This window comes from Pan troglodytes, chromosome 3, assembly GCF_028858775.2.
Source record: "Pan troglodytes isolate AG18354 chromosome 3, NHGRI_mPanTro3-v2.0_pri, whole genome shotgun sequence".
Lineage (NCBI taxonomy): Eukaryota > Metazoa > Chordata > Mammalia > Primates > Hominidae > Pan > Pan troglodytes.
This window is the reverse complement of record NC_072401.2, coordinates 113,308,280-113,329,976: the sequence shown is the minus strand read 5'-3', so window position 1 is coordinate 113,329,976 and position 21,697 is coordinate 113,308,280.

Below are 21,697 nucleotides of genomic sequence, written 5' to 3'. Positions count from 1 at the left end.
TTTTGAAATCTCCATCCCCTCTTTGGTGTTTTAATCTGTTTCTTTCAGTGTTTTACTTTAGATTAGGAAAGACAAATCTCTTTTTTTCAAACTTCACTTTTGAAGTGTGGTTTTTGGTGGATTATCTTGATGGAACATTTCTCTCATGAATCCAGCTAAAGATAAAACTAATTTAGATTTCTGTAAAGGTAGAGGTAATTCACAAAGTAACAAACATCTTGTTGCCTTTGACTTCTTCATTCCTAAATTTCATATTTTATCTAGAATCTTATATTCTGAGGACTCAGACATTATTTTGTATACACACACATAAAGTTTATATATAAAGTTTAGTTGACATTTATCTGAAAGTTATTTTGTCTTAAAAAAGAACTATAACATTCATTACAAATAATAAAAAATAGAAAATAAAAACAAAGAATAATTGTTCAATTCTATCATATCTGAATTTTGTTTGTATAGGCAATGATACAAATATTTGCTTTCCTATTAATACTGTTAACAATTATTAAATATGTTAATACCCTAGAATTTTCTGATGCATGTTAAAATATCCTTATATTGCTATTTATACTTATATCTAATGGAGTTTTATTTCTGTTTTTATAGCATTTTTGGTTGCTCTTAAGTGACTATGCACTATATATCATATATTTAATAGTTAGAACTAAATATATATGTGTATATGTTTATATATATTATTAATGACTATACATATTGTTCTAATCCTAAATATTAAATATATAAGGCAGATTCTTTTTATTAGTCACTTTTTCTCCCTTTCCCAATGCCTTAAACACAGAACAGACTTTCAGTTAATCTGATTGATTGAGCTTTTGTCTCCAGTGAGCTGTGTGGCCTTCAGTAAGTCAAGTTTCTTTTGTAGTAAAATGAAGCCAGGTCTAAAGAATTCCTAGGATTCTTTCTTGTTATTGGATTTTCTGTGATCTGCCTTAAATTAAGGACTCAAAGTAATATAAGCCAGTTTCTGAAAAATGTATGTAAATGAAATATTTCCCTAGCTAAAGGTGAGGTATTTAGAAACTATAGAATGTGATCCATACAGCAAAAGATGGTAGAATATAGTCTAGACCGTAAAGAAAGACTGTGGAGTGTGGTGGGTTTTTTTTGCACTTCAGTCACGTCCTTTCTCGTTGTCCTATGTCCCCTGATAGATGCTCCCCTCAAGGTAATGACTTCTCTCCTGCTCTACTCTGGCTCATAGGAATTGCCCATTTCCGGGCTCCTCTCAGGTGGGCCAACCCTGAGAGTGAGAGCGTCCCTCCTTTGCCGCATACCTGGCCATCTGCTGCTCTGTTTCATTGTGGACCTGTTCTTTGTCAATAAGCTGGGGATTTGATAGGTGGTAATCAGAGGCATGTCTGGGTTTTTTCTCAAGTTGTGGAAGTTTACACAACTTGAGGGGCTCTCATTTAGAAAAAGAATACAAAATTGGGTACAAAGGAAAACATTATTGAAAATGAAAAAAATCTTAAATGACAAATTTTTAAGTTAACAAATACGGCAAACATTACAAAATCTAGAAAAATAATATAATTATTTTAATTAACTGTCACACATTTTAAATATCTTTTCCCTATACATTTGTCAGCATATTTTTTGATTGCCTCTTCATTATGATGGCAATATTTTAATAAGTCTCTGTAGAGAAAATGAAAAGATAATTTTGTCTTTCCTCTTGCATAATGAATCAAATTTTCTACTACTGATATTTTAGAAAAGTTTCTTTTTCACTTCACAATTTGTAATTGCTCTTATGTAAACTTATGTAAATGTTTATGGTTATGATAAACTTTCAGGCTTGTGAAATTTTCTTGTGCAGCGAACAATGTTAAATCTCTTTGGATTGATGACATTCTTTTTTTTTTTTTTTTTTTTTTTTTTTTGAGACAGGGTCTCTCTCTGTTACCCAGGCTAGAGTGCAGTAGGACAATCACGATTCACTGCAGCCTCAGCGTCCTGGTGATCTTCCCACCTCAGCCTCCAGAGTAGCTGGGACTACAAGTGTGCGTCATGACACCCAGCTGATTTTCTGTTGAGATGGGATTTCACTATGTTGCCTAGGCTGGTCTTGAACTCCTGGGCTCAAGCAATCCCAAGCTGCCCACCTCAGCCTCTCAAAGGCTGACATTACAGGAATAAGACAGCCTTATATCATTCTTTATCCACATTGCTTAGAGCCTTCTAAGGTAATGGGGAGGATCTCATGTGGTTAAGGGGCCCTGGAGCTTAAGTATTGTTTAGTTGTGGCAAAACCACCCCTGGTGGTAATTGGTAAAGAAAAATCTTTAGAGTTAGTTCTATGCTCAAGTTTGAAATTCACTACATTTTAGTTATATGACTTTAGAAAAATCATTTGGTTCTTTGAGCTTCAGTTTCCCCAATTCTAAAATGAGACTATTAATAGTATTAACCTTATTATATTGTTTTGAGGATTAAAAATAATAGTGTGTTTTCCCAAACTATTAGTTTCTTCCATCATCCACTTCACAGTATTTTCTAATCTGAGTCTTAAAAAGGCTTTTTTGAAACCAGGTCTTCATGTCAAAATTAGATGGTGATTTAAAAAAAAATTATCTCATCTAGCTATTTGTGAAAAATATTTGGGAACAAAATTGAGAAGATAAAATACACACGTTTTGCATTTCCAATATGTTCCAATAGCTTTCTCATGTATTACTTCAGCTCAAATATCGTGGGTCTCCTTGTCTACTCAACCATAGATACACATACAGAATCACACTCAAATGATCCTATCTTTTCTTCTCACAACCAAGGTCTAACACCATCTTTAAACACAGTTAAAACTCAGTAAGAATTCATGAATAAATGAATGGTCTCATATAATCCTGCAACAACTCTGATAGGGAGACTGACTTTGCTTTACAAGAAAAGGCTCTGATAGGTAAATTCACCTATCCATGGTAGCACAGTTAATAAGACCCAATCCAACCAAAGTCTAAGTTCATCCTCTTTCTTTTACATGTTGCATTCTTCACATTTCTTGACGCTCCTCAAGTCACTCCTTATAGGTAGATACCTAATCCACGCACTTTGGATTGGTCACTTTGAAATGCTTTTTAAAACTTTAAGGATCTCTGTCTGATATATTTCATTTGTTTACTAGTCAATTATAACATAACCATAACATAAGAAGAAAACCATGCATTTATATTGTGAAGATTTAGTGTGGTTTTAATAAAAAATTGTCACCATTAATTTTCCTTGTTAAACTATTTTACTTAAATATCTTTATATATTACTCTGCAAATTTATTTAAATGAGAATTTTAATTTTTCACTTACCTCTATTGATTGAGGAATGGGCATTTTTGTTAATTGAGTATCTTGTTAATGTAGGAGTTATAATTCTACAGTTCATGCATTGCTAATTTTCTTAAAAGTATAAAGCACATTGCAATTTTAGTGAATGTCAATTTTCTTTGATAATTCAGATGACTTTTTGAGTTCTCTTTGTATCACAGAAGTTTCATGATGAACATTAAATGTGACAGAAGGTGTAGGAGATAGAGCTGACAGGAATCAAGGTTGAGTTTGTGATCCAGCCTGGATTTTTTTTTTAATCACCTTGTTTATTTTTCATTTACGTCCTTATCCATCAGAGAGAGAGGAGAGTAAAATTACATTTTATATATCCCTTTGGATTTTGGATAAATATGAATTACGTCATTATTTTATAATTAATCTCGGTACATTCATAGGTATCTGAGGAAGGCATTAAGAAACCCAGATGCATGGAGAGTATGAGCTCCTCTGTCTCTTAGTTTCCATATATCACAATGTCTTTGAGGGTTCCGACTCACTCACCAACCTCCGAACATTAGGGTATCCCTTACTTCTTCCCTTTTGTATATACACCTACTCCCCAGGTAGGCTCTTTTAATACTAACTGTGCTCTGACAAAGCTCAACTTTATCTCTTTAGCTATACCCTCTCCTTGAAATGCAAACTCAGTATCAAACTGCTTACTCTATAAATCAAGTTTGGAGATGCATCTTAAGCATTTGAAACTTAAACTGAACCCCTGATTTCTCACCTCTACTCTCCCATCCCTAATCCTCTAGAGGTCTTTCCTGTTTCAGCAAATGACAACTCCAATTATTCAGTTGCTCAGGCCCAAAATTATCTTTTGGTTTTCTTTTTCTTTCATAACCCAAATCTAGTCCACTTCTTATCCTGTGGGGCCACTTTTGGCTATAGACACCATTACCACACTGGTCCGCATGACCACCATCTGTGCCAAGATGATTGTGGTTGTCTCCCTTTTTATTTATTTTTTATTTTATTTTTTTGAGAGTCTTGCTCTATCACACAGGCTGGAGTGCAGTGGCGCGATCATGGCTCACTGGACCCTCTACCTCCCGGGCTCTAGAGATCCTCCCACCTCAGCCTCCCAAAGTGTTAGGATTATAGTCATGAGCCACAGTTCCTGGCCAGTCTCTCATTTTAAAATGTAAATCAGGTCATGCCACTCTTCTGCTCCAAACCCTCCAGAGTTTCCACCACTTCGCTCCATCTCTCATTATGCTCCAGGAATGCTGGCCCCTTACTGTTCTTTCAGCCTGTCAAGCACACTTCCTGCGGGCACTTAGGGTTTCCTCTGTCTGAAACTGCCTTTCCTCAGATAATAATGTGGTAGGCCGGGCGCAGTGGCTCACGCCTGTAATCCCAGCACTTTGGGAGGCCAAGGCGGGCAGATCATGAGGTCAGGAGTTCTAGACCAGACTGACCAACATGGTGAAACCCCATCTCTACTAAAAATACAAAAATTAGCCGGGTGTGGTGTTGCATGTCTGCAATACCAGCTACTCAGGAGGCTGAGTCAGGAGAATAGCTTGAACCTGGGAGGCGGAGGTTGCAGTGAGCCGAGATTGCGCCATTGCACTCCAGCCTGGGTGACAGAGCGAGACTCCGTCTCGAAGAAAAAAAATAAAAAAAGATAATAGCGTGGTGTGCTTCTTTCTTTCCTTCGCTTCTCTGTTCAAATGTCACTTTATCAAGGAGGACTTAATCATCTTATATAAAACAGCAACTCCTCCAGCCTCCCAGCGAATTGTCTATGCTCATTTCTTTGTTTACTGTCCTTTCCACTCATCAGTATCTGACACATCTATGTTTTAATTCTTTGTTTATCATTTGACTTCCCTATGTAGAATATAAGTGGCATGAGGACAGGGACTTTATCTGTTTCTTTAGCTATAAGCTCTATCTCAAACAGTTCCAGCTATAAAGTAGACACTCAACAAACATTTATTGAATAATGGCCATCTCCCTGAATGAATTAATAATAAGTGACTATAAATTATATTTTCGTACTAGCATGGATATATGGGTTTTATATATTTGTCTCATACAGGATCCCATAATTTAAGTTAAAATTAAAGTACAATTTAATAAGATATGAAATATAAAGGCTATAAACTTATAAAAGCCATAATTTTAAAGTTTGGTTATGGAAATTAATATTATTTTATTACCATTATTTGAAGAGATATATTTAAATATCTCTTTCTGAATAAAATACCTAGAAATCCAACTTACAAGGGATGTGAAGGACCTCTTTAAGGAGGACTACAAACCACTGCTCAACAAAATAAAAGAGGACACAAACAAATGGAAGAACAGTCCGTGCTCATGGATAGGAAGAATCACTATCATGAAAATGGCCATACTGCCCAAAGTAATTTATAGATTCAATGCTATTCCCATCAAGCTACCACTGACTTTCTTCACAGAATTGGAAAAAACTACTTTAAATTTCATATGGAACCATAAAAGAGCCCGCATAGCCAAGACAATCCTAAGCAAAAAGAACAAAGCTGGAGGCATCACACTACCTGACTTCAAACTATAGTACAAGGCTACAGTAACCAAAACAGCATGGTACTGGTACCAAAACAGATATGTAGACCAATGGAACAGAACAGAGGCCTCAGAAATAACACCGCACATCTACAACCATCTGATCTTTGACAAACTTGACACAAACAAGCAATGGGGAAAGGATTCCCTATTTAATAAATGGTGCTGGGAAAACTGGCTAGCCATATGGAGAAAGCTGAAACTGGATCCCTTCCTTACACCTGATACAAAAATTACTCAAGATGGATTAAAGACTTCAATGTAAGACCTAAAACCATAAAAATCCTAGGAGTAAACATAGGCAATACCATTCAAGACACAGGCATGGGCAAAGACTTCATGACTAAAACACCAAAAGCAATGGCAACAAAAGCCAAAATTGACAAATGGGATCTAATTAAACTAAAGAGCTTCTGCACAGCAAAAGAAACTATCATCATAGTGAGCAGGAAACCTATCAAACGGGAGAAAATTTTTGCAATCTATCCATCAACAAAGGGCTAATATCCAAAATCTACAAAGATCTTAAACAAATTTATAAGAAAAAACAAACAACCCCATCAAAAAGTGGGCAAAGGATATGAACAGGCACTTCTCAAAAGAAGACATTTATGCACCCAACATACATATGAAAAAAAAATGCTCATCGTCACTGGTCATCAGAGAAATGCCAATCAAACCCACAATGAGATACCATCTCACACCAGTTAGAATGGTAATCATTAAAAAGTCAGGAAACAACAGATGCTGGAGAGGATGTGGAGAAATAGGAACACTTTTACACTGTTGGTTGGAGTGTAAATTAGTTCTACCATTGTGGAAGACAGTGTGGTGATTCCTCAAGGATCTAGAACTAGAAATACCATTTGACCCAGCAATCTCATTACTGGGTATATACCCAAAGGATTATAAATCATGCTACTATAAAGACACATGCACATGTATGTTTATTGAGGTACCATTCACAATAGCAAAGACTTGGAACCAACCCAAATGTCCATCAATAATAGACTGGATAAAGAAAATGTGGTACATATACACCATGGAATACTATGCAGCCATAAAAAAGGATGGGTTCATGTCCTTCACAGGGACATGGATGAAGTTGGAAACCATCATTCTCAGCAAATATCACAAGGACAGAAAACCAAACACCACATGTTCTCACTCATAAGTGGGAGTTGAACAATGAGAACACATGGACACAGGGAGTGGAACATCACACACTGGGGCCTGTTGAGGGGTTGGGGGCTGGGGGAGGGATAGCCTTAGTAGAAATACCTAATATAAATGATGAGTTGATGGGTGCAGCAAACCAACATGGCACATGTATACCTATGTAACAAATCTGCACATTGTGCACACGTACCCTAGAACTTAAAGTATTTTTTTTGAGATGGAGTTTCACTCTTGTTGCCCAGGCTGGAGTGCAGTGGCGCAATCTCAGCTCACCACAACTTCTGCCTCTGGAGTTCAAGCGATTCTCCCATGTCATCCTCTCGAGTAGCTGGGATTACAGGTGTGCACCACCACATCTGGCTAATTTTTGTATTTTTTGTAGAGATGGGGTTTCCTCTTGTTGGCCAGGCTGGTGTTGAACTCCTTACCTCAGGTGATCCGCCCACCTCGGCCTTCCAAAGTGCTGGGATTACAGGCGTGAGCCACCTTGCCCAGTCTTAAATATCTCTTTCTATATATTTCTCCCTACAAGATTAGTTAAATTAAAATTGCAATTTCTTGTTTACCTGAAATGGCTGAGGATTAGTTGTTTTTGTTCACTGAATATCTCATTGATATAAGAATTACAATCAATCAATTCACAGACTGCTACTTTTCTTAAGTGTATATTTGCACATCACAGTTATAGCAATTGAAAATTTAATTTGATAATTTGGAAAACAACTTGAGCCTTCTTATTCTTCACGATATTCATCTTAAACATGAAATGTTATTTACTTCAGGTACAACGGCAGATTGTTGAATTAACAACATAAGTAATTAAAGTAAATAATGAAAAGTAAGTTTTTAATTTAATTTTTTTTCATGCCACACTTTCTGGTGCAGCAAGTCCTCTTCCTTGGCCACCTCACTAAACTGATCTCTCACCATTAAACTCTTGTGAGGTCACATCACAAGCACTGTGTATGATTCAACACCTCACTCTTTGGATATATTAAAGCTCAGATTACAAATGCAATGCCTTTGTTTCTGCAAAGTTTGAATATTGACTATAGCAATACATAGCACAAGAGAGTGGTTATGTTAAACTAGAATAAGAAACATGACAATATTTAGAAAATTTAACCTTCCAAGTGTTTTTTTTTTTGGTAAGTGTGTAGCATTATACTTCTGAAGTTATTAAAGTTTAAACCTATACAAAGGGCCGGGCACAGTGGCTTACACCTGTAATCCCAGCACTTTGGGAGGCCGAGGTGGGCAGATCACCTGAGGTCATCAGTTCGAGACCAGCCCGGCCAACGTGGTGAAACCTCGTCTCTACTAAAAATACAAAAATTAGCCAGGTGTGATGGTGGGCGCCTGTAATCCCAGCTACTCGGGAGGCTAGGCAGGAGAATCACTTGAACCTGGGAGGTGGAGGTTGCAGTGCCCAGAGATGGCACCATTGCACTCCAGCCTAGGCGACAAGAGCGAAACTCGATCTCAAAACAACAACAACAACAACAACAAATGAAAAACAAACAAACAAAAAACTTTACAAAGACCTTTGGGACTTTCATACCAGATAATAATGTTGTATGCTTCAATTAAGTCTTGCATGATACCCAAATTTGATCAATTAACAAAATTACCTGAAAAGTTTACTAAAAACACAAATTTCTGGGCTTCCCATAATTTCTTCCTCATCTCCACCAGAAATTCTGAGTCTGTCAGTCTTGATGGAACCTACAGTCTATCTCTATATATTTCTATCTCTATCTGTACCTGAAGATATCTCCGTGTGATTTTGATGATGAACCAGATATGGTAACTCCTGACCTAGAAGAGCATGTCTGGAAGTGTGTATGAAAGAACATTAGTCTCCCAAAGAGCTTTGCAGCGAATGGAGTCTGCAGTGAGATAAGATCAAGAAATGCTGTATCCAACACATCTGGAATATTCACAGTGCGTACTAACATAGCATAGGCTCTGACAAGTCCTGTAGTTTATGAAACACAAGCTTTTGCTTAACCCATAGTTTATAAAGCTATTTGAACAGGGAATCCCATTTTCCCCCACAGCAGCTGTTAACCCTCCTTGAAATGGAGGAGCTGGCATGCTGCTTTCAAACTCTGTTTGTTAGACAACTGACATTCATCAGGCTGTTCCCATATAAAAGATAAAGACTATTCTTTATAGAAAACAGAAGTTTTTGAAATATTTTAATTCCTCATCCAAGCCCAAGTTTATCTGTATACTCTCTAAGGTAAAGTTCAATCATTATTATTTTCTTAAAGATTTTCAGAGAATTTTTATACTTGAAAAAGGTAAGAATATTGCACTATAGTGATCAAAATATATTTGTAACGCTGTATCTAGGGAACTGGCATTTTATTAAGATTTTGGGGGTGCGATCCTTTCCTAGTATTTCCACTATAGGACTTACTATGAGCTCTGTAGCCTTACTCATTGTAACTTTGTTTGCTAACAGCACACGGAGCCTTATTTTAAAGGCTGTTTTATTTTTGGCAGCTATCACAATAGCTTCTATTTCTTGTCTGCTGGTTGCCACAAGTGTGGCAAGATGAATCCTAGGAGTATGATCCAAACCCTTCCCTGTCACTGTCCTTACATTTCAAAGAAAACTGGTTTCTTTCCCTATAAAAAATGTTTCCAGTTTATCTAAAAGTCTGCTACTTTCACAACAAAGAGTACAGAGATAACAAGAAGGCAATACTTAATTATTTTGGTTATTTCCTAGAGGTAGCACTCTTTCTCTCTTTCTGTTTTCCTTCGCTTGCCCCTTGGTTTTCCTTTTTGGTCTTTGGCCTCGTTTCCTTTTTGGTCTTACCTACCATCATTGTTCCTCCAAAGCCACTTTCTTGTTTTGTTTGTTTATTTACTCTTATTTCCATTTCCATTTTACATTCCCCCTTTTTGATGGGCAATCATTCTAATATATTTAATGTGTATCCTTCTGAACATATGTATTCTTTTAAATGTATTTTGTTGTTAATGTGTATATTTTTAAAAATTTACATAAGTGGCATTGTGCTATAGTCATTCTTCTTTACAGATGTTTTTCAGCACTCTATTTCGTGTGTCTCTTTTAGCTGCTGCATAGAGCTTCATAATGGTCACTATATTGTATGTGTTCACTCCCCCAAGGAAAGACCTCCACTCCCCATCATCATCAGCAACACTGTAATGAATATCCTCATGCTTTCCCACCTATATAACTGTTGGAATTTCGGTGTGACACATACCCAGGAAAATATGTAACTTCATTGGATACTGCCAGTGCACTCTTCTCCGGGCTGGCTGATGGTCTCCCATCAGTAGTGCCCACCATGCATACCCCATATCATCATATTCCCATCAACATTTGGCTTTTTATTGCTTTAAGGCTTTTGCTAGTCTATAGAGTATAGACTGAAACTTCACTGTGGTTTTAATTTGTACTTCTGATTAATAATGAACTTGAACATCTCTTCATTTTCTTATTAGCCTTTTGGGTTTCCTCTTCTCTAAATTGCCCATGCACTGATAGCTCTTTATTCTTTTCCTATGAGGTGCAGTTGATTAAATTTGAAGACTTATCTGTAGCAAAAATTAATTTCTTTATGTTGTTTATTTTTTCAGATTGTTGATCTTATCACTGCATTTTGCCCATTTTTATGTCAGTTTATTTTTTTGTTGCAAAATCAAATTTTTTTGCCTTAAATTTTAAGATGCCTATTTTTGTTGTCTCTTTATCTATAAATGATAATAATGCAGATCTTTCCTTTTTCCCTAGTCCGTAATGAAAATATCTATAGTACAACAAAAATTCTCTGTAGACACAGCAATATAAGTGAAAATATCAATGGAGATATGTTGTAGAGATCTTACGCTGTCTTTACTCTCTGCCAATCAATGGTATTAATACTAACATGTTTGTCCTAAAAGGAAAATAATGTAATAGAAAACCAAGGCAAGTTTTGCCTGCTCCCGCAGTGTCCATAGTGGGCATTCCATATGCACTTGTTGAAACAGAGAACCTATAATAATTCTTTCCCTAGAAAGGTTCAGAAAGAAGAGTTGATATTCTCCCCTCTAAGGATAACTCTTCCCCTCTCCTAAGTCATTGTGATTTGTGACTGAGGAAGGCTCACAGAAATGGGATTCAAAGATGGAGAAGAAAGAGAATGAATAACACCAGGAGCCAGACGGCTGTGAACACATGTCTGCTTTTCTCATGTGGCAGTGCTGAAGGGAAGCATGTTCAGAGGGATTCTTCAACACTGAATCTTTCACTTCACACATGTTATTAAATTTTTGTCAAGACAGCATTTCACATAAAGTCTGTCTGGTTAGACCACACATCTAACACAGAACAACTCTTAACAATCTTTAGCATTTGAGCATCTGTGAGGATTTCTGGAGCTCATGGTATTAGCACTAATTGTTTTGTTGTTGTTTGCTCTTAATTGTGTGAAAGATTAAGTATACAGGCTTCTATTATTCAAGGTGTTTATATATAATTGTTAGGGAAATTGAGATGCAGAAAGATGAAGTATTTGGCAAGATTGCAAGGTGTTCCTCACAAACATATCAAAGAGTAAAGGCCACAGTTCCTGAACCTTACCTCTTGTTCTATTAACTAGAGGCTGCTTTCTCAGTAAGGACGAGAAGTCAGCAAGACCTGGTCATATTATTAAAGTATTGAACTCGAAACAAGATGGAAGGTTATGAAGGTGACATTGTCATATTTGTTAATCTTCTTTGGCTACTTTGAATTTCCATACTTGACTCTACAAAAACACTTGCTACCACGTAAAAGATCATTACCTTACACTTACTGCTCATAGTTTTTGTTCTGAAATTTTCTCCTTTACCAATTTTTAAAGCTTGATTTTTCTCCTGATCCTCCTGACCACTAATTCTGTTGCTTTTTCTCATTTTCTGCCTCAGCTTCTGTTTGGGTCCAGTTTTCAATATTTCTCCTGCTTTTCCGTGCTCTATCCCACTGTGTGGCATTACATTTAATAAAACTAATATATTAAATACTAGTTAAATTTGACTCAGAAGATTCTTTTGACCCTGAAAACACAAGCAAGGGAAATGATCCACAGGTATTGTCCCAGATATTCAGAAGAAATCAGATAATTTTAAAATTTCAATTAAATGTCTAAAAGGCTGACAACAAATGTGAGTAGATGCTTCAAAAAAGTATCATTAGTTATAGGAAAATACGGAATTAAAGCCACAATGAGAAACCATTTTATACCTATTATAGAATGGCTAAATAAAAAGACAGACAATACCAAGTGTTGATGAGGATGAAAGCAAATAGAACTTTCATACATTGCTAGTGAAAGGATAACACAATACAATCACTTGGAAAACAGTTTGAGAGTTTCATATCAAGTTTAATATATAATTACCACAAGACCCATAATTCTACTCCTAGTTATTTACCCAAAGCAAAAAGAAAACATATGATCACACAAAGATCTGTACAGGAATCTTTATAATAGCCTAAAACTTTACTCATTATAAGATTAAAAGCTGAAGTTTACTCAACTTTATTCATAATTTAAAACTAGAAGCAGCCCAGATGTTATTAACAGGAGAATGAATAAATACATTCTGGTTTATCCATATAATAAAATATCACTTGGCAAAAAAAGTGAACAGACTTACTAATACAATACGAATGAATCTAAAAAACATTATCCTGAACAAAAGAAACCAGACACAAAAAAGTACATACTGTATAATTCAATTTATATGAAATTGTAGAACAAACTACTCCATGGTGATAGGAAGTAGAGCAATGATGGGAGGGGACCAGTTGCAGGGGAATTGTCTACCAAGGGTACCAGAAAACTTCTGGGGCGAAATGGCAATATTGATATTTTGACTGTGGTGGTGGTTACACGGATGCACATGCTTGCCAAAACTGATTCAAGTTTAGATTTTAAACAGGCATATTTTATGGCATGTAAATTATATCTCATAAAGTTATATCATATCTTATATCTCATAAAAAATCAAATAAACCCAATGGCAAAAGGGAAAAGAAAAACCCTTAATTAAGGGTTTGTAGGGATTTGGGGTTGCCGACAAAAGATGTCATATGAAAATGTGCAGTAAATTCGGCTGTTTTGTGACCAAAGTACTTTGTCTTTGAAAAGTGGAATCAATGTGATGCATTATATGTCATTTTGTATTAGAAATTATTCAAGGCACTCTGTGAGCATAGTCTCATTTCATGTTCAAAACACTCCTGTGAAGTGAATATTATTAGCCTTATTTTAAAGATGGTACATTTAAAGGTAAACAGATATTTTGAGGGGGACTTATTAAATGTAGAATATAATTAGAACATAGACAGCCCATTATATGTTATTATATGTCCATATATTAACTAGTACATTCTCTTATCTTTCCTATAAGTAGAAAAAAGTTGATGAATCAGGTGGAACAAACCATTTATATTCTTCAGACATATGATTTATATCTGATTATAAGAGTAACAATATTAAAAATATTTAAAACACTTTTATTATAGTTTGACATTTTTTACAGAGAATTTAGTACATTCATTGTATTTTATAATATTAACCAAAGTGGACAAATATACAATAAATGGAACCTCAGGGTTACAGTAGTAATTCAAAAGTTAATTGAAAACAATTTAAGGATATCATACCATTTAGATAAAAGGTAAAATTCTATAAAATTGTTTCTTTTGTATCAGAACCATGAAAGACTTAAGATTTCTTAACTCAGAAATGTCATCTTCTCATCATCGATTTCTCTGCATTCTTGACAGAAACTGCTGAATGGATTTTTAAAATAACTTTTCTATTTCTTGAATTCTCGTTACAAAGAATTGTTCATTTAAAAAGAAGTTTAATATAACAAGGATCAAGTTAATAGGTAATACAGGGGCAGTAAATTTGTATAGAACCCCAATATCACAATATTTTGAATGCTATTCCTTACTCTCAGGGCAGCTGATATGAGAAATGTCTTTGATGCAATTTCCCACGTGGAGTGTTTGGAATCTTTGGGTTCAGTGTTCTTCTTCTCTGGGCTATATACGTCATGGTCAGGCCCTTGGGGAATCACTCAAAACTGTACTGTCATCAAATAATTCTTAGTTTTTTGCTTAGCTCCTGCATTACTCTACTATTTACTTACCACCTCAAACAAGGGATAGAAGAATGCTAACCTTTCTACAATTTTTAATATGCATTTCCTTTGCAATTCACAGTCTCAATTTCTCTGTCCCTTTATTAGAAAGTGTTGAGCTCACCTTCAGTTTACGCGCCCTTAAAAAGATCTCCCACCTACCCACATACAGATTCTTACTCTCTTATTTTTTACCTTCCTATAATCTGAATAATAAAAGTGTAATTTGGTCCAGTAACTTGACAGCTAAGTGAGAGACATAGTTTGAAATAGGTATGCATAAAGAGCAGTTCTCATTTTAGTTTAAGGTTGATTATTTCTAACTTTTTTTTGCCTATAAGTCTCCATTCATAATGGTAGTAGAACACAAAAGGACATAATGAAAATGAAATATTTTATGAAATATGAGCTAATGATTTGGGCATTCTCTTAAAAAGATGAGCTATGTGTGGCTGTTCCATAGCTACCGAGAAAGAGCCCAGCCCACATATCACTGCCACTTAGCTGTTACGTCCAGAGATCAGTGTGCCAGCTGCTTTACTGGGTGGATGAGATGATAGAGCTGCCCTCTCAATCAAAAAACAAGACATAGACGGCATTCTAGAGATGTTTGTTTCCAGTTACTGTTTCTTTGTGGAGGATAAGACTCATTAGATGAGAAACATGAATTTCTTATTTTTATATTGTGAATCCTTGCTTATCAATTTGTACCTCCTGGGTGAATTGAATTTGCTGTGCTGAAAAAACATAAATTGCAAGAGTTTTTTGTTTGTTTGTTTTAGCCAGGTTTATCAGAGCTAAAATAATAATGCATCTCATAGTTAACCAATTCCCGTCTTTCAGATCAGGTTCAGCTTGGAGCAAACTGCAGTAGTGTACTTGATTAGTCATTCCTGCAGGTAAGCAGGATCCAAACACCAGAATTTCAGGCATCCTGTAGTTTAGAGTTTCCTATTAGGTGCTTTTTTCCCCTGTATGCTGACTAATTAACTAGTTTTGATGTTTGACAATCTCCTTCGTGGTCAATGGGACCTATATTTTGGGAGATAGAGCTAAAACCATGCCACAAAAAACACGTATGTTTCAGCACCTAACAATCCTATAGTGACAAACCCATTAATTTCTGTGCTTGTAGCTTGTGACTTCCAAACGGAGAGTCAAAAAAAATTAAATCTTTCTTTTCTTTCTTTCTTTTTCTTTTTCTTTTTTCTCTTTCTTTTTTTGAGTTGCTCTTGTTCCCCAGTCTGGAGTGTAATGGTGTGATCTCAGCTCACTGAAACCTCCACCTCCCGAGTTCAAGCAATTCTCCTGCCTCAGCCTCCCGAGTAGCTGAGATTACAGGCGCATGCCACCACACCTGGCTAATTTTTGTATTTTTAGTAGAGACAGGGTTTCGTCATGTTAGCCAGGCCATGGCTGACCTCAAGTGATCTGCCCGCCTCAGCCTCCCAAAGTGCTGGGATCATAGGCGTGAGCCACCATGCTCGGCCAAAAAATAAAATCTTTAATAAAACTACCAAAAAGTTTATGACCATACTATTTGGGACAAAATATGTAATGATGGCTACATTAAAGTGTATTCAGGTGAACAATGACTGGAAAGTTAAAGCAAAAATGAAAAACGTTTCATTAAGATGGTGAGATGGTAATGATTAAAGAATTTTAAATGTTATTGCTATATCTTTTTTCCCATAGAGATAGTAACCTGTAAAGCCAGATTTGCAGTGACAGCCCTTTTATTTTCAGAAGTTACAATTTGATTTGATACTTGTTAACCACAATAAACAGACAAGCATTTGGTTTTATAACTGTTAATTGTTTGGCCATAGAACACTAAAGTCATAGTAACTGGCATTTGTGTCACTGTAGCTTGTATTTGTGTTGCTTTTTCAATGTTTTAGTAAAATTACTAGCACTTTTCTGTTTACTTCAATAGCTAAATATTTTCAAGGGACTCCAGTCTTCCTCATGTGACAGACTAGTTTCTATATCTGTATATCTTTATGTTTTTTGATAGCTATATTTGCATTTTTCTATTTTAAAAAGTCAATGGTTTAAAAAAGGGAACTATACAAGATAGGTAAGAAACATATTATGTATTTCTCCCTAATAGAAAGAATGTACAGTTTTTACTTTGCTTTGCATGTTCTCTGTCCTAAGATCAAGTTCTAATTTCAGTTTCTCAAATTGTTAGTCTATGACAAAATAAATTGTAGGTGACAGATTCACGTATCACTTATACTCCTAATTCACCGATGAAGACCTAATATAATTGCAGACATTTAAGAGCTGTTTTGAGAAGGTAGGGAGGAGGGACACTATTCATTAATGTTTGCATGTTATCATCTCAATCAGGAAGGAGAACTTATGATCCAAAAGTGATCTTGAAAACAAGGCCCAGCCTCTTCCATGGCTTTAGGAGGGTCCAGTCTTACTAAAGTCAAAAGCTGGGTTTGCTGCTGTAACCTGTGAAGGCAGTAGGAGCAAAGGGCCTAGATCTAATTGGTATTTATTGCTGTCATTGTTTTGGATTCCAGACCTTTGATAAACCTTTCCCAGTGAAGCAAACCCATGGTTAACTCTGCAGCAGTGAGGAAGCTATGGAAGCAGGACTGCAATTAACCTTTACTGGGAAAACAAAACATAAAAAAACTAAAAGGAAGGCTTGGTTTTTGCAGATGCAATTTTAAATGACAGGTGGCAGGTGAAAACATTACCCTTAAAATGAGAACGTATTTTGTATTTGTACACAATAACCAGGGAAAAGACATTATCAAAAAAGGGGTAATTATTTATATTGAAGTGAAGAAAAAAGGTAGAATGTAAAGGACAAAATAGTTATAATTAAAAAGTAGATTGCTCTAATACTGACATTCAAATATATGTTGTCAGGTGGATTTTATTTGGGTGACGATATTCAAAGAGTACCAAAAACCTAACCCTTTCCTCAAAGCTTTTTCTGTGTTGTTATCTTTTAGAGGTACTGTTAAATAATGGGAAATACTCTGTCTTAAGAAGCAGCAAGTTGTATGTAATTGTCAGTTGGCAAGACACTTGCTCTAAGCCTCAATTTCAGTATCTGAAAAATTCGGAGACATCTTAACAGTCTGCCAGCTGAGAGGTGTGTCGCATTATATAGTGACACCATGTGGGGCTGTAAGCTCTACAACTTGAATGCTTTTTAGCAGAGTGTCTTTGGTAAAATCCCTTAAGAGACCCTGCTTACCATGTTAGTCACAACGGATGGCTGAAGAAAGTTCACTAGAGGATGATTAAGGGAAATAAAAGACAAGAGAGAAGAATCAAGCTCTTAACCTAGAAAAAACAGTATTTGGAGGTGGGGTTCATGTGACTTGGACAAGGTGGTTGTATTAGGGAGAGAGTCCAGGTTAAAGTAAAGAATGGAGGAAGAAAAAAATCAGAAAAGGAGCAAAGGTAAGAAGAGGGTTGCACATGAATTAGTTAGGGAGGTTGATTTAAGAGGTGGGATGAGGTATCAGAATTGATGAGTCAGCTCTGTTGGTAGGAGTGGGATTGGCCAAGCCTCCCTCCCATCTCTTACTTGAGCAGTTACCAGTGTCCGTAAGTTATTGTGCATAGTGCTTGTGGCCTGACTAGTTCCGATAAATATAGAGGTTTATAAATTTGGAAAGCAGATCTATCTTCCCATCTTTGTTCCAAAGCATTTTCCTTTCTCAGAAGTTATGCTTTGAATTTAGTGGCCGCTATGAAGGTTGAACTCTCAAGGGAACCAAAGCAATGTTGTATGTGGGACACGGTTGAAACCTGCGCCAAGGCCCAGAAATTCTGATACTGTGAATGTCTCAGTGCCTGCCTAGAACCTCTGGGACTTGCTGGTATTGAAGACTCTCAGCTGGAATATATTCTGCACATAACCATTTTTCATTGTGTCTGTTTCCATCAAATTACTTGTCAGGTTGGGAATATTCTGTTATTAGCCTATCCCCTGGTGTTGTAGTATTTATTCTACTTTTCTAAACCTGAAGCTATTAATGAAACAGTATATGGAGTGAAGCTTTGCTTCTATCTTCTCCCTTAAGTCAAGCCATGTTTTTTAAGCTTCAGAAGTTCTTGGAAACTTTATCTTGGGACATTCATTACTTGAAATTGATTTTCTATACAAGGAAAGTCCTCCTGGATCTGACCTCTATCTGTTTTTTGTCTCATTTTTACATATATACCAGCTGTTGCCAGGTGGTGAAGAAGACAGACAATGAGCTTTTGCTGGAGATAATTCAAAGCATCACTTTTCCCAACTTTTATTTCTGAACTATGTTGATATTCTCAGTGGCCACTAAGGGGAGCCACATACCCATATTCTCTCAGGCTTAACAGAATCCTTTTATGAGAAAGGTGAGATCCTATTCAGCTTGTGGCCAATTCAAAAAGTAAATTGCCAAATGCCCTTGGAAATAAAGCAGCAATTTAAATTGACAAATTCATGGGTTTAAAATTTAAGCAATACTTTTATTCAACTTTTCTTGCTTCTTTCTTCAGAGGATGTGGAAACTCATGCAATAAGACTGCATCTGTCTTTAGGGAGAAATGCATACTTTCAAAGCACTGTTCTAATTTCTTTCTTTTTTGCATGTATCTCTGAGGATAGTAGCTGTGAGACAGTTAACACTCCAAACATATTTGTCTTAAGTCATAAGTACATGTTGTAGACATTAGAGCACCCATATTCTCTGTGAAGATTAGACAAACAGCATTAAAAGGCATATTTTAAATTTCATTGTCTTTGTTTTGCACCTCTTGGCTGTCTCCAAATTGAATTTATTTTTAGCTCCATCATCTAAAAACAATCTTAAGTCATAGAGTCAAGAGAGTATCAATACTGTGGGAAGCAGAAAGATGAGTAGTGGAGAGAAATATCCCAGTCACTGCTACTCACATCAGTTTATAACACTGGTTATTCTGTGTACTGTTTCAACACAGTGATAAAAAAACTGAGAGAGAGTGATGAGATAAGATAAAGAATGGCATACCACCTCAGGAACTGAGACTTATTTTAAGAGTCTTCTTTTGAAGAATGGGGTCAAATCTATATTTAGAAATATTAGATGTGGGATTTAAGGAGGTTGTAAACCCAGTGACTTGAGACTTTGATTAGTGTGATGTAAACAGAAGGTGAGGGCCTCTGAGACCCTTTTGCATGATTTGCCTCGAGGAGAAACCCTCGTTTGATGAGACTGTGGTAGTGGTCTCTTCATTTTCCCACAATGCACTTTACTGAATTTCTTGATCTTGTTCCTGTTTCCATTTAATTGTGTTATGATCAAGTATCTCTTCAGGGAATAATAATTAAAAATGCTAGAATTTTAATCAGATTAATGCTGTACTAGATTTATGTAAACTGTGTATATTATATTTGAAGAAATAGAATCTTTTTAAAGGAAAAGAAAACCCAAATTGAACAGTATTGTAATTCTATGATCTAAAACTGTATCTCAGTCAAACCCTTTTCTTTTTCTTGGTAATAAAAAAAGTCATATCCATAATGTTTGCAACAAGATTTAATTTTGTAAGTCAATTTTAATTAAATAAGTGATTGGCAAATTGTTTATCATAATATCAATATATTATTTTTTCTTGCAAATCCCCTGAGTTCTAGGGAAAAAAAGCATATTATTTTTGTGAAGAAAGAAACAGGGGTGGTGAATCATTTTGGGGAAGTAGTTTGGGAGAAAACTGGCATTTGTTGAAAGTTTGCTGCATCCCAAGCACTTTATATGCATGCATTTACTTATTCTTCCCAATAACACAATGAAAATCACACACGTTTTACAGATTAGGAAACTCAAGTGCAGATGTTAAATAACATACACAAGCTTGTGCAGTGTTGGAGATGTAGTTAAAATAGGTCTCTGTTCTATCAACATCTATTATTTTAAGAAAAAATTATTTTTAATTTGTGCCTTTTAAAGTTTTATAGTTAATTCATATAATTTTTTATTAATTTAGAGTGATATGTTAAACAGTCTAAAACAAATCCATATTTTCTATGTGTGTCAACTTACATAGGGAAACTTGCCCTGCTATTCTTCAAAGGCTGTGCAGATTAATTGTTTAACTATCTTCCTTTTCCCAGAGTTCAGCCTTTTAGGTTTATTAAAATTCTCACCATGAAGAAATAAGTGCAGGTGTCTTTTCCAGGTGTCTGGTACTACCTTACTGAGCTTCATGTGTATAATTAAATTTCATTCTAATAACCTTCTTCTTCCAGTTTCCGTGTTGGGTACTATTATGATTTAGAGGTGATGGAAATCATACATGAATATCAGAGAAAGAATTAGAGAAAAATGTAATTTTTATTTCTTAAAGAGCTCAAATATTCCATTGAAGCAGGTATTTACCGGACAATAGGGAGAAGAAGGTCATGGTGGAGAAGGTAGATAAGACAATAAAATGTGTTTTCATTTCGGGTGTGGGAGAACTATTCATGGAGGCCAGAATACTATAGCAAATGAAATATTCTTCTTTTATTCCCTTAATGTGTTTCTTGGGTCAGCATCTTACTGTTGTTTAACAAAAAGCTGCATTTTAACAAATGATAGCTTAGCAATAAGTAGAAAGTAACAGATATTTTATTAAGGAATACACATTATTATAGTTAAGAGAAATAATTTTAAATGACAACAAATTTTGTTTCCAATTTGGCTGGATCAGTGTCACAGTCTGCTCAATGAAATAGCCAATATGCCAACCATATATAAAGATAAATTTTAAATTAGACACAAGAAGAGATTCAAAAGGACCTAGATAAATTTTTCCCATGAGCATATTATTTTTCATGTCCTCCTTTCGCTGTTCTAGGAACAAAATTGTCTTGAATAATTTAATCTGGCTTCCAAAGGTCAATTATTTGCAGCCAACAGTCTAGCCTCTGAGACAGTCTACATTATGTTTTATTTTAATCAGAGAAGAATTAGAAAACATATTTTCATAATGTTTGTAAATTTACTTCTACTTTACTGAAGAGTCAAGACAGTCCTCATTTCTCCCTAACGTTTTATTTAAAAGAAAACTCAAAATTTCCTTTGTCTCTCTTGGCACACATTTACTTAAAAAAAAGCTATTTGAAAATAAGTTGCAGACATCATGACACTTGACTTCTGGATCCTTCATCATGTACTTTCTAAGAACAAAGGGCTTTTTCATACCTAACCACAAAATCATTATCACACTTAAGGAAATGTACAGTCATTCAGCAATTTATTTACTATCCAGTTCATTTTAAAATTTCTCCAACTTTTCCCTGATAAGAGTTCCATGATGGTCTTGGGGGTTCTTTTCAATAGCTTTGCAGAGCACTTCTCAGCAAGTCTAAGTTAGCTCCATGGAATAAGAGGCTAATACCAGCCACTGGACTCTGGAGGTTTCGTATTTCTGCTAAGACCATTTCTCAACCTATGAGCTTCCAGTGTTGCATG